This window comes from Lynx rufus, unplaced genomic scaffold, assembly GCF_022079265.1.
Source record: "Lynx rufus isolate CCGP_SWC_20201006 ecotype Redwood Valley unplaced genomic scaffold, mLynRuf1.p SCAF_13, whole genome shotgun sequence".
Lineage (NCBI taxonomy): Eukaryota > Metazoa > Chordata > Mammalia > Carnivora > Felidae > Lynx > Lynx rufus.
The window spans coordinates 43,948,801-43,963,254 of NW_025814827.1; the positions used below are offsets into that span (position 1 = coordinate 43,948,801).

At 38.7% G+C, this 14,454-nt stretch overlaps 1 pseudogene; it reads right to left on the minus strand.

The window, feature by feature from the left end:
- Positions 1-850: 850 nt before the first annotated feature.
- On the minus strand, positions 851-1,568 carry LOC124508286 (Y-box-binding protein 1-like; annotated as a pseudogene).
- Between the last annotated feature and the right edge of the window lie 12,886 nt (positions 1,569-14,454).

Here is a 14,454-nt window from a genome sequence, read left to right on the forward strand (position 1 = left end):
AAATAAATAAACTTTAAGAAACAAACAAACAAAAAAAACCAAGGTTGGTTCTCCTGGCAACCAGCTCCCTTCTCCTTCGGTGCTTTCAAAGTTACCTTAGTAACATAAAAAAGACACCTTTATCGTTCTCATCACTTAGGAAATTCCTAGGGTTTTTGGAACTCTGTGCTTGGAAAGGGGATGAAGACCAAATATGTATTTCTTAATATAAATCACAATATTACAATTAACTTAAAAAATCAAGTTATAAACTTTTGTTACAGAGTCAAAGTGAGATTCCTAGTCATTTCAACTTGGCCAGATAAGAAACAATTTAAAAATCTTTAAATTTTTTTTAACGTATATTTATTTTTTGAGAGAGAGAGAGACAGACAGAGTGCGAGCAGGAGAGGGGCAGAGAGAGAGAGAGGGAGACACAGAATCCGAAGCAGGCTCCAGGCTCTGAGCTGTCAGCACAGAGCCTGACACGGGGCTCGAACCCACAAGCGGTGAGATCATGACCCAAGTCGAAGTCAGACGCTTAACTGAGCCACCCAGGCACCCCACAATTTAAAAACCTTTAAAGATGTATTGAGAAAAACCAGGCATTAAAAAAAAAAAAAAACAAATACAAAAAAACTTGTTTGTCATTACCCAAAAGATAGGGTAAAGGGCTTTAGGTAAAAATATTAAAAACCCCAAGCTGCACAGATAATGCAGATAGTTCTAGTTATCTGGTCCATGGACAAAAAAGCAAGCACTTACAGCATCAGCTCCAATATTTTATAAATTTCTTCTTACTGGAATTTTATATTCATTTCTTTTGGTTGGATGAGTAAACTAGATTTTGGCAGAGGTCCTAAGCTGGCTTTTACTCAGTGCCACCTTGCTCAGCCTCAGGAACAGATGAATTTCCAGCTGGTGGATCAACTGCTTTTGTCTCTTTGCCATGTTGTGGTTTAGGGTTTTCTGGGCATGTGAGGAGGTAACTGAAGTTGTGGTACCGACCCCGATATGGCTGCTGACCTTGGCTCTCATCTCCCTTTCGTTGCTGTCCTCACTAGGCTCTGTTTGGTGAAGAGGGGCCCTGAAGAATTACGGTCTATAGGTCTGATTCACATTCTGTCTTACTGGTCCACGTTGCTGTCCTGCACCCTGGTTGTCAGTATCCTCCATCACTTCCTGCACCAGAGCATTGGAATCGTCCGGTCAAGGCCCATGGAATCTACACATATAGTAAGGTGACACCCATGGCCTGAGGTAGGGGTGGTGCTTCTGGGCCTGGACTTCGGGAACACTCACCCATCCCTTGTTCTTTTTCCTACTCTCACTGTTCTGGTGATTCTGGTAATGGTGAAGCATCTGTAAATGGTTAGAGCCTGCTGTGTGTTTACTGACTTTGCGATGATGGAACTCTGCCAGGGCCCATGACATTTGTTGCCTCGGTATTCTTTTCTCCTCAACGTCATCAAACTTCATAGTCTCTTCATCTCCTACACTGCAAAAGGTGGATACATGTTGTATCACCTACCAGTACCTCATTCCTTTCTTATTACTGAATAATATTCCATTTTATGAACATACTGCATTTTGTTTAACCTTCTGTCAATTGATAGACATTTTAGTTGTTTCCACTTTTTGGATAGCATGAATGATGCTGCAATGAATATGTACAAATTTTTGTGTGGACATATGTTCTCAGTTCTCTTGGGTGTAGGAGTGGATCTCCTGGGTTATGATAGGTCTGTCTTTAACATTTTGAAGAGCTGCCGAATTATTTTCCAAAATGCCTGCATCATTTTATAGTCCTACCAATTATTACTGGGGGTTCTAATTTCTCCACATCCTTTGTGACACTTGTCATTTTCTGTCTCTTGACTAGAGTCATCCTAGTGCATGTGAAGTGGTATCTTGTTGTGGCTTTGATTTGCATTTCCCCGAAGGATAATAATGTTGAAAAATTTTTCATGGGCTTATTGGCCATTTGTGTATCTTCTTTGGGAAAATGTCATTTTAAATCCTTTGCCCATTCTCAGGTTGGTTATTTGTCTTTTTATTGTTGAGTTGTAAGAGTTGTTTACATATTCTAGATATAAGGTAGACCGTTTACATTTAATGTGATTATTGATGGGGTTTGGTTTAAATCTACCGTTTTGCTATTTGTTTTCCAACCTAATTTTTCTTATGTTCTTTTTCTTTTTATCATTTAGATTAAGTGAGATTTTTTTTAATGGTTATTCATTTTTGAAAGACAGAGACAGAGAACAAGCAGGAGTGGGGTGGAGACAGAGGGGGACACAGAATCTGAAGCAGGCTCCAGGCTCTGAGTCGTCAGCACAGAGCCCAACACGGGGCTCAAACTCATGAACAGCGAGATCATGCCCTGAGCCAAAGTCGGATGCTTAACTGACTGAGCCACCCGGGTGCCCTGGATTAACTCAGTTTTTAAAAATATTTTATTTCATCTCTACTATTACATTATTAACTATACCACTTTATTTTACTGTTTCTCTAGCATTTAGAGAATACTCTTTAAAGCAGTATATTATAAAATAATATTATACCACTGCCTGTATAACATAAGAATCTTCCAAGCTTCCATTTTCCTCCTCCCAGCCTTTTTTGTTATTATTTTTGTATATTTTATTTCTGCATATTATAAATTCCACCATGCATTATTGTTTTTCCTTTAGGTAGTCAAAAATCTTTTAAGGAGATTTAAAAACTAGCTGGTTCCAAACATTTTGATATTTTTGCCTTACATAAAGAGGTTATCTTATGTGAATAATCTGTACAGAGCAGATTGTATTTTTTTTGCTTTGACTTTTTTACTCAAGCAATAGAAAAGACAAATGAGGAGGTGTTGAGTCAGTTATTTCTGGAAACTAAGTGAGTTCCAGGCTGCATATTGGGTATATTGGGAGCCCATGGATTGATACTAATTTATTTAGTATTCATGGGTGAGGTTCATTTGTCAGTGGACTTTGAATCTCTGATGTGTATTGCAATCATTAGTACGGTGGCTAAACAAACTGATGTCATACTAATTGCCAAAAGTTTGGCACTCTTCAACATTTGGAGGCTGCTGGTTTTATTGTCCACTTATTAAACTGCTAAATGAATGAGACTAATAACAAGAAATTCATTGAAATGGAAAACTTATAATAGTTCCCCTGAGTATTCATTGATGGCAAGTTCAATTATAGTCATCCAATGAGCACCTCAAAATCCTATGTCTGACAGATAAAAATCCCAAAGCTTTCAAGCCTGAAATCCACCCTGTGTAAAATTTTGTGCTCTAGGATTTTCCATCCTGGGCTTCTGTAACAGGGTATAAGAGGACAACTGAATAATGAGGAGGTTTTGGAGTAGGTGGTTAAGTGTTTAATGTCAGTGGAAAATCTATTTCAAACAAGCAAGATAAGACTATGGATGAATGTTACTGATTATACGTTGAGGAATATTGCTTTGGTCTTTTAAAGAGAGTCAGAGTTTCATAAAGTAAATGGGTTGATTGATTTGGTTTGATGACCCTGAGTTTTCCTACCCTCTATCTGTCTCATCTTTGTAAAGTAATAATGACTATTGTTGTTTAGGTAAGATAGATGTTGAGGGAGGGAGAGAGAATATAATAAGATCTTCAGGAGAAGTTTATCTCCTGGGAGTGATAAAGGTATAATGGTCTTCCTATATATGTAACCTTTCCTAAACCTAAACCACATTCTCATCTTTAAGACAATTGCAAGGGAGGTCATTGTATTAGGCAGTGTTGTCCAGAAAAACATAACAAATAGGATATCTATCTAACTACCTACCTACCTATTTATCGATCAATTGATCTATCATCTATCATCAAACTAAATTGTATGTATATATATATATATATAGAGAGAGAGAGAGAGAGAGAGAATGAGAGAGAGACAGAGACAGAGATTTATTTTAAGGAATTGGCTCATGAGATTGTGGGACCTGGCAAATCTGAAGTGTGCATGGCAGATCAGCAGGCTGGAAAATGGCAGGCGTCAGTCTTGCAGTCTTGAGTCTGGAAGCAGAATTCCTTTTTCTGGGGATTTCAGTCTTTTCTTTAAAGGGTTTCCACTGATTGGATGAGGCACACCCAATTATGGAAGGTAATCTACTTAAAGTCTACTGATTTAAATGGTAACCACATTTGAAATATACCGTCTCAATAACATCTAGACCTGTATTTGATCATACAGTGGGTACCATGGTTTAGCCAAGTTGACATATAAAATTAACTATCACAATAATTAAAGGGATCAAATTAGTACCTATGTTTCAGATAACGAAAATAAAGTCAAGTGACCTGTGTAAGTGTACCCAGGATTATGATAGATCAGTTTGTTAAAGGAGTGAAAAAAAAGAGCAGAATTCTAATTTTTAAAATTATTAGTTTTCTTTCTTCCTCTTTCTTTCTTTCTTTCTTTCTTTCTTTCTTTCTTTCCTTCCTCTTTCTTTCTTTCTTTCTTTCTTTCTTTCTTTCTTTCTTTCTTTCTTTTTCTTAGGCTTCATGAGGAACACGGGGCTTGAATTCATGATCGTGACATCAAGAGTCACATACTCTACTGACTGAGCCAGCCAGGCACCCCAGAATTCAAATTTTTAGATATATTATTTCACAAAATAGGTCTTTAGTCAATAATGCTTGTTAGTTCAGCAGGACAACAATAGAACCTAAGACTAACTGGTTTTGACTTGACACAACTCCACAGAAACTTTTCTATTTTCTTTCCCCTGCCCCCCATGTTTATTGAGGTGTAATTGACAGACAAGTAAAGATTACATACACTTGAAGTGACAATGTGATGATTTGATATATGTGTACATTGTGACATGAGTACCATGATCAAAACACTTATATTTTCTTGATAAAAAATTTTAAGCTTTAAATTCATATTAGCTTATATCTCATAAAGTATACAATTTATTTATATTAACAAAAAATAAGTACTTTCCTTCCATAAAACTGTTTGTTGAATGAAGGAATGGTTTTGAGTGGCAGATTTTGGAACCTGTTCAAATATAGTTCTAATGGTGCCCATGGTAGTTACTGATTAAAGTGGCAAGGTCAAGTAGGCTTAGTTCTACCATACTTGGTTAAAAGAAGGAAGAAGTATTGAAAAGGACAAATGCAAAATTTACAGAGAAGGAAAGAGATTAAAAAAAATCCAGAGACCAACATTAAAAGGGTGAGACTATTTAAACAGATAACCAGCTGCTAATGACCAAATCAGTTTGTTTTCTTTCTGTTTCATTTCAGAAGGGATTATGGAAGAAATGGCAGAAAGAACATTGTAAGAGCCAGCCAAATCACCCCTGTGTAATTGGAGAGAATTGGTGAGTTTTACCACCTCTTTACTTGGTGTGGTATTTATACATCTAGTAGAAGGACTCTTAATTTATGACATTTATTTTAATCTCTCTTCAGTCTCAGGACTCAGTATACTTTTTCATTGTGTTGCTTTCTACAAAGGCACCCTCAACGCCACAAATACATACACCCTCCAAGGTTCTTCAAAATGTCTAGGATTATGACTTGTCACCTTTTAGATTTTGCCACAGCACCTGTTCCTTCTTTCTAGTCATCAAAAAGCCATTGGGATTGAGAGGGATTTAGACCATCACTTCCCTCTGCCTAGCACAGTGCCTGCTAGGCATTCACAAATGTTTGTGGAATGAATGTTGAATATGATACAATCTTTCAAAGAAAGAATAAGTCTCTTCTACTGGCAGATGGTCATTCAGTCTTTGCTTGTTTGTGTAAGCAACAGAGTCCTCATTACCACCAGAGAAAGCCTATCTTTCTGGTGCTCTGAAAGTCAGCATACATATTAGATTTGGGCTGTTCTGGAGAAGAAATGGAAGAGTACAGCTGAAGCATGAGAGCTCTGCTCCCCTTCGGCTTCCCAATCCAGTGCCACTCACTGGGACGTAACTCTGTGTACAGATTGTGTAAACCTGTAACCTATGGGGGAAGCGCTGTTGAGTGCTTTCTCTGTATGCAGGGAAGAAGACACCATTTGGTTCTCCACCTTTAAAAACCTCAGAGCAACTTTTTTTCTCAGAGGTTTCTTTCCTGTTTTGGTTGGCAACCAAGTAGATAAGATCATAATATACTATGAAGAATCAAATCTTAAAAAAAATAAATACTATGATAAACTCCAAACAACAAAATCTTAAAAATAAAAACTAAGTACAATGTACTGAAAGAGATTTAGGAGTTAATCTACCTCAGCTCTCTAGAGGCAACTGCCGAGTAGTGGAAAAATCTAAGGGCAGGAGACTTGGGACAGAATTCCGATCTGCCATGCGAAGGTAGGGCGAGCCATAAAGTATCTCTGAAACTTAGCCATATTCCATTTTATTAGAGAAATAAAGCTGTCATACTTCAGTGTGTTCCAAGAGCTTCTACCTTGTCTCTTCTTTAGGGTTTAAGCCCCTGGCATTCAGTTGACACAGCCAAGGAGTTCCCTCCTACAAGATCCCTCTAAGCAAGATTTTGGCAGCTCGGGGGCACCTGGGTGGCTCAGTCAGTTAAGTGTCCAACTTCGGTTCAGGTCATGATCTCACGGTTCATGAGTTTGAGCCCTGCCCTGGGCTTTGTGCTGACAGTGCAGAGCCTAGAGCCTGCTCGGATTCTGTGTCTCCCTCTTTCTCTCTGCCCCTCCCTGCTCATGCTCTTTCTATCAAAAATAAATTAACATTAAAAAAAAAAAGATTTTGGTAGCTCAAGATCAAATCCATTTGAGGCTGAAATGGTGATGGTCTAGTAAGATGAAAACTCAGGTTCCTCTCAGCGAAAGGAGCCTTCTCTAAGCGTGTCTTTGCCAAGGTCTGAGCCTGCAGTCCTGAAATAGCAGTCAGATGGAAACAGAGAGAAAAGACTTGGGGTGTCTCTGAGGAAATTAAGGCCGAAATTAAGGAGTTAGGAGGTAAAGGATTCAACTCTGCTGCTCATCACGTTGGATCCCCAGCAAATCACTATGCTCTTCAGAGCAGTGATTTCAAAAAGGGGCAAGTTGTTACTATCTACTTTGTGAAGCTGCTGTGGGCATTGCCCAGCCCTTGAGTGAAAGTTACGAGGAAAGAGCAAAGGGCAGAAAGGCACAGATTTTCAATGTCCTTTAGTCTTTCATGAAGAATCCCAGTGTACACAATACACATTAATGTACACACTATTGATGTCCAGTGGGGATTCTGATCCTTTTAGTTCAATTGTCCCTTTGTTGATAAGGTTTCTACTGACTTCTTTAAAAACCTGGGCAATGATTTTATTTTATTTTATTTTATTTTATTTTATTTATTTTTTTTTTAAATCTGCATTTTTATTTTATTTTTTTTTTAAATTGCTCCAAGCTGCTTTTTTTTTTTATGAAGTTTATTGACAAATTGGTTTCCATACAACACCCAGTGCTCATCCCAAAAGGTGCCCTCCTCAATACCCATCACCCACCCGCCCCTCCCTCCCACCCCCCATCAACCCTCAGTCCGTTCTCAGTTTTTAACAGTCTCTTATGCTTTGGCTCTCTCCCACTCTAACGTCCTTTTTTTTTTTTTTTTTTTTTTCCTTCCCCTCCCCCATGGGTTCCTGTTAAGTTTCTCAGGATCCACATAAGAGTGAAACCATATGGTATCTGTCTTTCTCTGTATGGCTTATTTCACTTAGCATCACACTCTCCAGTTCCATCCACGTTGCTACAAAAGGCCATATTTCATTTTTTCTCATTGCCACGTAGTATTCCATTGTGTATATAAACCACAATTTCTTTATCCATTCATCAGTTGATGGACATTTAGGCTCTTTCCATAGTTTGGCTATTGTTGAGAGTGCTGCTATGAACATTGGGGTACAAGTGCCCCTATGCATCAGTACTCCTGTATCCCTTGGGTAGATTCCTAGCAGTGCTATTGCTGGGTCATAGGGTAGGTCTATTTTTAATTTTCTGAGGAACCTCCACACTGCTTTCCAGAGCGGCTGCACCAATTTGCATTCCCACCAACAGTGCAAGAGGGTTCCCGTTTCTCCACATCCTCTCCAGCATCTATAGTCTCCTGATTTGTTCATTTTGGCCACTCTGACTGGCGTGAGGTGATACCTGAGTGTGGTTTTGATTTGTATTTCCCTGATAAGGAGCGACGCTGAACATCTTTTCATGTGCCTGTTGGCCATCTGGATGTCTTCTTTAGAGAAGTGTCTATTCATGTTTTCTGATGGGCAATGATTTTAATGCACAGATCAACTTCCCCCTAAATTTTGAGACTTTTCATGTTTATTATGTGCAATGTTGCTTTTTAAAAGTATTTTTTTGTCAATTGATTCAACAAGCATTTAGTGAGTTCCTCTTTTGTACTAGGTACTTTGCTATGTGGATACAAAAATGAATGAGATATTTCCCTCCCTTCAAGGGGTGCATAGTTGTAACTTCTTGTTCTTTAAAGACCCCTTGATGTTTATTGGTTCAATCTCTTCTACGTAGCATGACACAGTGGTTGAGAGTGTAGGCCTTGAAAGGTTCAAATCCCATTTCAACCAACTCCTAACCGAGTGACCATGAGTGAATTACTTAACCCTGCACACATTATGGAAAGCAGTTTGGCAACACTATTTTGAGTCATAATCTTTGAGCTAGCAAATTCATTTTTTTTTAAAAAAACGTTTTTGTTAATATTTATTTATTTTTGAAAGACAGAGTGGGGGGAGGGCCAGAATGAGGGAGATTTGGAGTAGGCTCCACACAGTGAACACAGAGCCCAACATGGGGCTTGAACTCATGAACTGTGAGATCATGACCTGAGCTAAAATCAAGAGTTGGCTGCTTAACCAACTAAGTTACCCATGTACCCCAGTAAGTTCATTTCTAATGATCAATTCCTAAAGGACTAAGTTAAAATATTGGAGAGGTTATAATCACTCAAACGTATTTATTGAACTAATACTATGTCCTATGTAATTTTCCAGATACTTTGGATACTTCATTGAACAAAACATACAAAAGTTCCTGCCCTCATGGAGTTGACATTCTAGGAGCAGGAGATGGACAATAAGAAACAATAGACTAATTAAGTAGATCATTCATATAGTATGTTAGAAGTTGATCAATGCTTTCAAAAAATAAAAAAGTAGATCAGGGTAAATGGGATCAGGCATGCTGGGGATTCTGGGTGAGTTCCAGTTTTCTGCAGGGTCAACAGCATAAGCCTTAGTGAGAAGGTGATATTTGAGGAAAGGCACTAAGGGAATGGGAGAATTAACTATGGGATCTAGGGGAAGAGGTTCCCAGCTGAGGAAGCAACCAGTGCAAAGGCTATCAGGTGGGAATGTGCTCCAAGCGTTTGAGGAATAGCAAGGAGTCCATGTAATTGGAGCTGAGTGAATGAAGGGGAGGGTGGTAGTAGATAAGGTCAGAAAGGTATCATTTAGGTTTCTTTGTGGGTTTCCACACTTCTCTTTCTAATATCCCATCAAATCTCTGTAATTCTAGGAAAGACTCCATGACAAATCAGTGTTGGCGTAAGAAAGAAGTACAACCATCATAACTTCCTGGTTGTGTGGAGGTTTTGGTCCAGGGCTTGTATAGAAGGGATGCCTGAAAACAATTATTCCCACCACTGTACTTCTTGTTAAAGGTTGCATGTACCCCTAAAAGGACCTGTTATCATGTCAGAGGAAGTAGACATTCTTCTCTGATTTTCTTTGGGGTTCACAGAATGTGGGCACTTTACTCCCACCTTATCTCTGTGATTAATTTCTCAACACTCCATTTATTAAGAGACTAGTCTTTTGATCTATTAGTAGACTAAACGATGAAAGCCCTGGGGACACCTGGATGGGTCAGTTGGTGGAGCATGTGGCTCTTGATGTCAGGGTCATGAGTTCAAGCCCCACATTGGGCATGGAGCCCGCTTAAAAAAAAAAAGTAAATGATGAAAGCTTTGAATTAGAAATAAAAGTTTACCTCAAGCCTTAAATCTTGATACATTCGACAGATTAAAAAAAAGCTCTTTTTTTTTCAAGAAATTTTCTTTTTAAAAAAGCCCACTACTAAGTCGATAAAAGACGCATTTAAAAACTAATTTTCATTTGACCTCAGTAATTTCAATTCAGTATTTTCTACTTGACATCTTTAGTTTGCAAGCCATGAGTCCTTTTTTCTACACTTGAAAGTCCCCTTCTGCCAAATTATTCATGGATCAGTCCATCTGTGAGTTTACTGGATTATTCAGGGAATGAGTGAAATTTGGTGGGCTTATAGCAAATGAGCACTGCACAGGTATCACTCATAACATCTCTGTGTATACATTTCTTTCCTTCAGGTTTATTGGGCCATTACAATGTGCCTCACTTGTCCACATTGTTTCTTATGCTTCCTAAGCCCTCCAGACCTTTTCCCTCTTCTGTTTGGGAATGGGAAAAAGAGAAGAAAAGAGATATGACACAATAGACCAGCATGATGGTGGGCAAGGAGTGGGAAAGGCTTGAGAGGAGTAGAGAAAGACATATTGAGAAGGTTGAAGGAGGTCCTCTGCTTCTTTTCAGAAGGAGAAAAGAATGGAATCTTTAAAAATCAGGAGAGTGCTAAATCTCTTACTTCCAGTAGGCACTGTATACTTTTTCTTTTCAAAGTTAAATTATTATTACTTATGACTATTATTTTTAATATACTTATTAGTTTTAATCACATATGTTTTTGTTTTTATGGACCCTTTAGGTCAGAAACTGCCTAACATTTCTTGAGGGGCTCTGTCGTTTTGGAGCGTGGAAGTCTTAGTCTCATGGCTCAACATAGTGTGGGTTGGGTTTTGGGATCTCATTCATTGTTGAGCACAAGTTTTGGGTATGTAGCAGTAAACAAGGCAGATCTAGTCCTTGCCCTCAAGGGGTTTATATTTGGAAAGGCAGACGATAAACAGAGATGTAAATAATTCAGGTGAGTTCAGGTATTTATAAGTGCTACAAAGGAGATGCACTAGGAGACTGTGTAATTAGAGAGTGTTCTTTTAGGTATAAGCATCAGGAGAGCCTCCACATGGGAGTGATATTTGAGATAAGACCTTATTAATGAATAATAAGGGTGCCTGGCTGGCTCAGTCAGTGGAACATGTGACTCTTGATCTGGAGGTGGTGAGTTCAAGCCCCACACTGGATGTAAAGATTACTAAAAAATAAATAGATAAACAAACAAACTTAAAATGAGACAGAAAAAGCCATGACAAGGTCTGAGGGAAGAATGTTCCTTGGGTACAGATCCTGCTGGGGCATTCACTAAATAGTGTTTGATTGATCAGTGACTCCTCACTTTCTTTCATCAATTTTTTTGTGGTCTTTGTTTTAGGTTGTGTAAACACATGACCTACACTTTTTCTGGTCTTTTTGGGATATTTTCTCACAGAGATTGGTAGGTATCAGTGAAAAGAATGGACTTTTTATATATACATTTTAAGTGCCAGGCAATATGTAGTAACACTTTTGTAACAGTTCGGTGAAATAGGTTCATAATTTGAGTTTGCACAAATGAGAAAATTGAAGCTCAGGGAAGCTAAGTAATTTTTCTAAAGAGACTTAATCCCAGAGTTAAAACCTCAACCCACCTCTTTTTATTTACTTAATTTTTAAAAAAGATTTTATTTTATTTATTTAAAAAAAATTTTTTTTACGTTTTATTTATTTTTGAGACAGAAAGAGACAGAGCATGAACGGGGGAGGGTCAGAGAGAGAGGAAGACACAGAATCTGAAACAGGCTCCAGGCTCTAAGCTGTCAGCACAGAGCCTGATGTGGGACTTGAACCCACAGGCTGTGAGATCATGACTCAAGCCGAAGTCAGACGCTCAACTGACTGAGCCACCTAGGCGCCCCAGATTTTATTTTTAAGTAATCTCCACACCTAACATGGGGCTTGAATTCACAACCCTGAGATCAGGAGTCACAAGCTCTACCAACTGAGCCATCCAGGGACCCCATTATCCCACCTTTAAAAAAAAACAGCAAAAACTCTTTTTCCCAGCACAGTGTAGATTCCTCTGGTCTGAAAATGTAGCAGCTACCATCTGTTGCCCCTGGAAACAGACTAAGGCCATCAAGGGAATTATCCTGGCTTTGCGAATTTCAGCCAATCCCAAGATTCAGTGCCTCTCATTAGATTCTTCTAAAGTAAAATGTACCTATGAGCTTCAATTTTTAACGACCATTTTCTGTGCTACAGAGCCCCTAATGAAGCTAGAGATTCTTCCCATCTCCTTGCTTCTCTTTTAGTCTTTTCAACAGGAGACCTGTATATTTGCTACATCTAATCATGTATAAGAGATGCACCTAGTTCCTATTTTATAGCTCAGAAAACTGAGGTTTAGGGAGGTGAAGGCCAAAGGTCACAGTTATTTGAATTCGTTGAATGTGCTGTTGTGACAAGCCTCTTTCCTCTTTTTCCTAGCGGAAAGCAGAACAGCTCTTGGTTCTCTGCTGCTAGGGCATTGCTGACCAGGAGTTTATGGGAAAGATCCTCCCCATTTTAAGAATACTGCCTTAGAAGACACATAACCAGATTATAAACTCTTAGATGTGGAGAAGGAAAAATGTGCTCATGATCCCATGAAGTGAGCATTTTCATTTCCTTTCCTTTTTTCCCAGACACATGCTTTTACCACTTTGCTTTTTCAACAAAGTAATCCGTGCTTATTACACAAACCTAAACAGTTATAGAGTATAATATAAAAATTAATAAAATCTTACTATTCCTTTCAATTTGATACTTCCACAAGTAACTAATGTTAAAATAACTGTGTATTCTTCCACACCTATTTTCTATTCTTTTAAGAATAAATACACACACACATAATTCATGAATATGTAAGTGTATGTGTGTGTGTGTGTATATACGTTTGAGCCTATGCGCACACACACACATCCCTTGATTCCCTCCTTCCTCTGTTCCTTTGTTTGCTCCTTCTTTCCTTTTTCTCTCCCTTCCTCCTTCTCTCCCTCCCTCCCTCCCCTCCTGGTTCATATTATATTCATAATGCACCCATTTTACTTAAAAATATATTGTTGACATACCTTGAAGTTAATAGTTTGTGATCTTGGTTATATGTTGGAAATGCCAAAGAGCTTTAAAAGTACTGACAGGCCCAACCCTTAAAAAGCCTGGGTTAATTGTCTCAGGTGAGGCCTGTGCAGCAAAATTCAAGCTCCACCCCCCTCCTCCCCCACCGCTCCACCCGCCTCAGGTGGTTCTAACGTATGGCCATATCGACAACCACAACTACCGCTTTAAGTCAGTGTGCTCAATGCAACTCATTCTTTCTTTTTAATGGCTAGATAATATTCCAAATTGTGGCTGTACTAAAATTTATTTACTTATATCTCTGTTAATAAATATTCAATTTGTTTCCAGTTCCTTGTTTTGCTAAAAATGCTTCAATTAACATTTATCCTTAATTACTTATTCCTTTATTTCTATGAAATACAATCCTAGCAGTGGGCTTCTTGGTTAGAGGTATGGGCATTTAGAATTTTGATAGGTACTGGCAGGTCATTTTCCAAAAAGGTCTTGATAATATCTACTTCTAATAGCAGTCTATAGCATACTCAGCTTCTTATTCCTTTGCCAATCTGAAGAGAGACAGAAAACATTTTTTTAAAAAAAATTTTTTTTAACGTTTATTTATTTTTGAGACAGAGAGAGACAGAGCACGAATGGGGGAGGGTCAGAGAGAGGGAGACACAGAATCCGAAACAGGCTCCAGGCTCTGAGCTGTCAGCACAGAGCACGACACGGGGCTCGAACTCACGGACCGCGAGATCATGACCTGAGCCGAAGTCAGCTGCTTAACCGACTGAGCCACCCAGGCGCCCCCAGAAAACATTTTTTTAACTCACTGCTGAAGTTGAGTATTTTCTTATTCATACTTATTTGTCATTTGCATTTCTCTGTGATGTGCCCTTTCATACTTTTTGCCCATATTTAATTGTCATTTGTTCTTTCTTGTCATATTTTAAGAGCTCTTTAAATAATAGGAATATTATCCTTTTTTGGTCATATATGTTACAATATTTTCTTCTAATCTACTCTTTGAATTTTGATAATTTATATGGCACTAGTATATTTTAGCAAAAAAAAAATTTTTAAGTAGGCTTCACACCCAGTGTGGAGCCCAACACAGGGGTTGAACTCATGATCCTGAGATTAAGACCTGAACTGAGATCAAGAGTTGGATGCTTAACCGACTGAGCTACCCAGGTGCCCTGTGGCCTGACACTCATATGAGAGAACACACACACACACACACACACACTGAAGCAAGGGAGAGGAAGGGAGAGAGGGAGAGAGAATCTTAAATAGGCTCCCTGCCAGGCAGCTTGGGGTTTGATCTCATGACTGTTAGATCATGACCTGAACCAAAATCAAGAGGTGGATGCTTAACCGACTGAGCCACCCAGGCTGTATATACTTTAAACTGT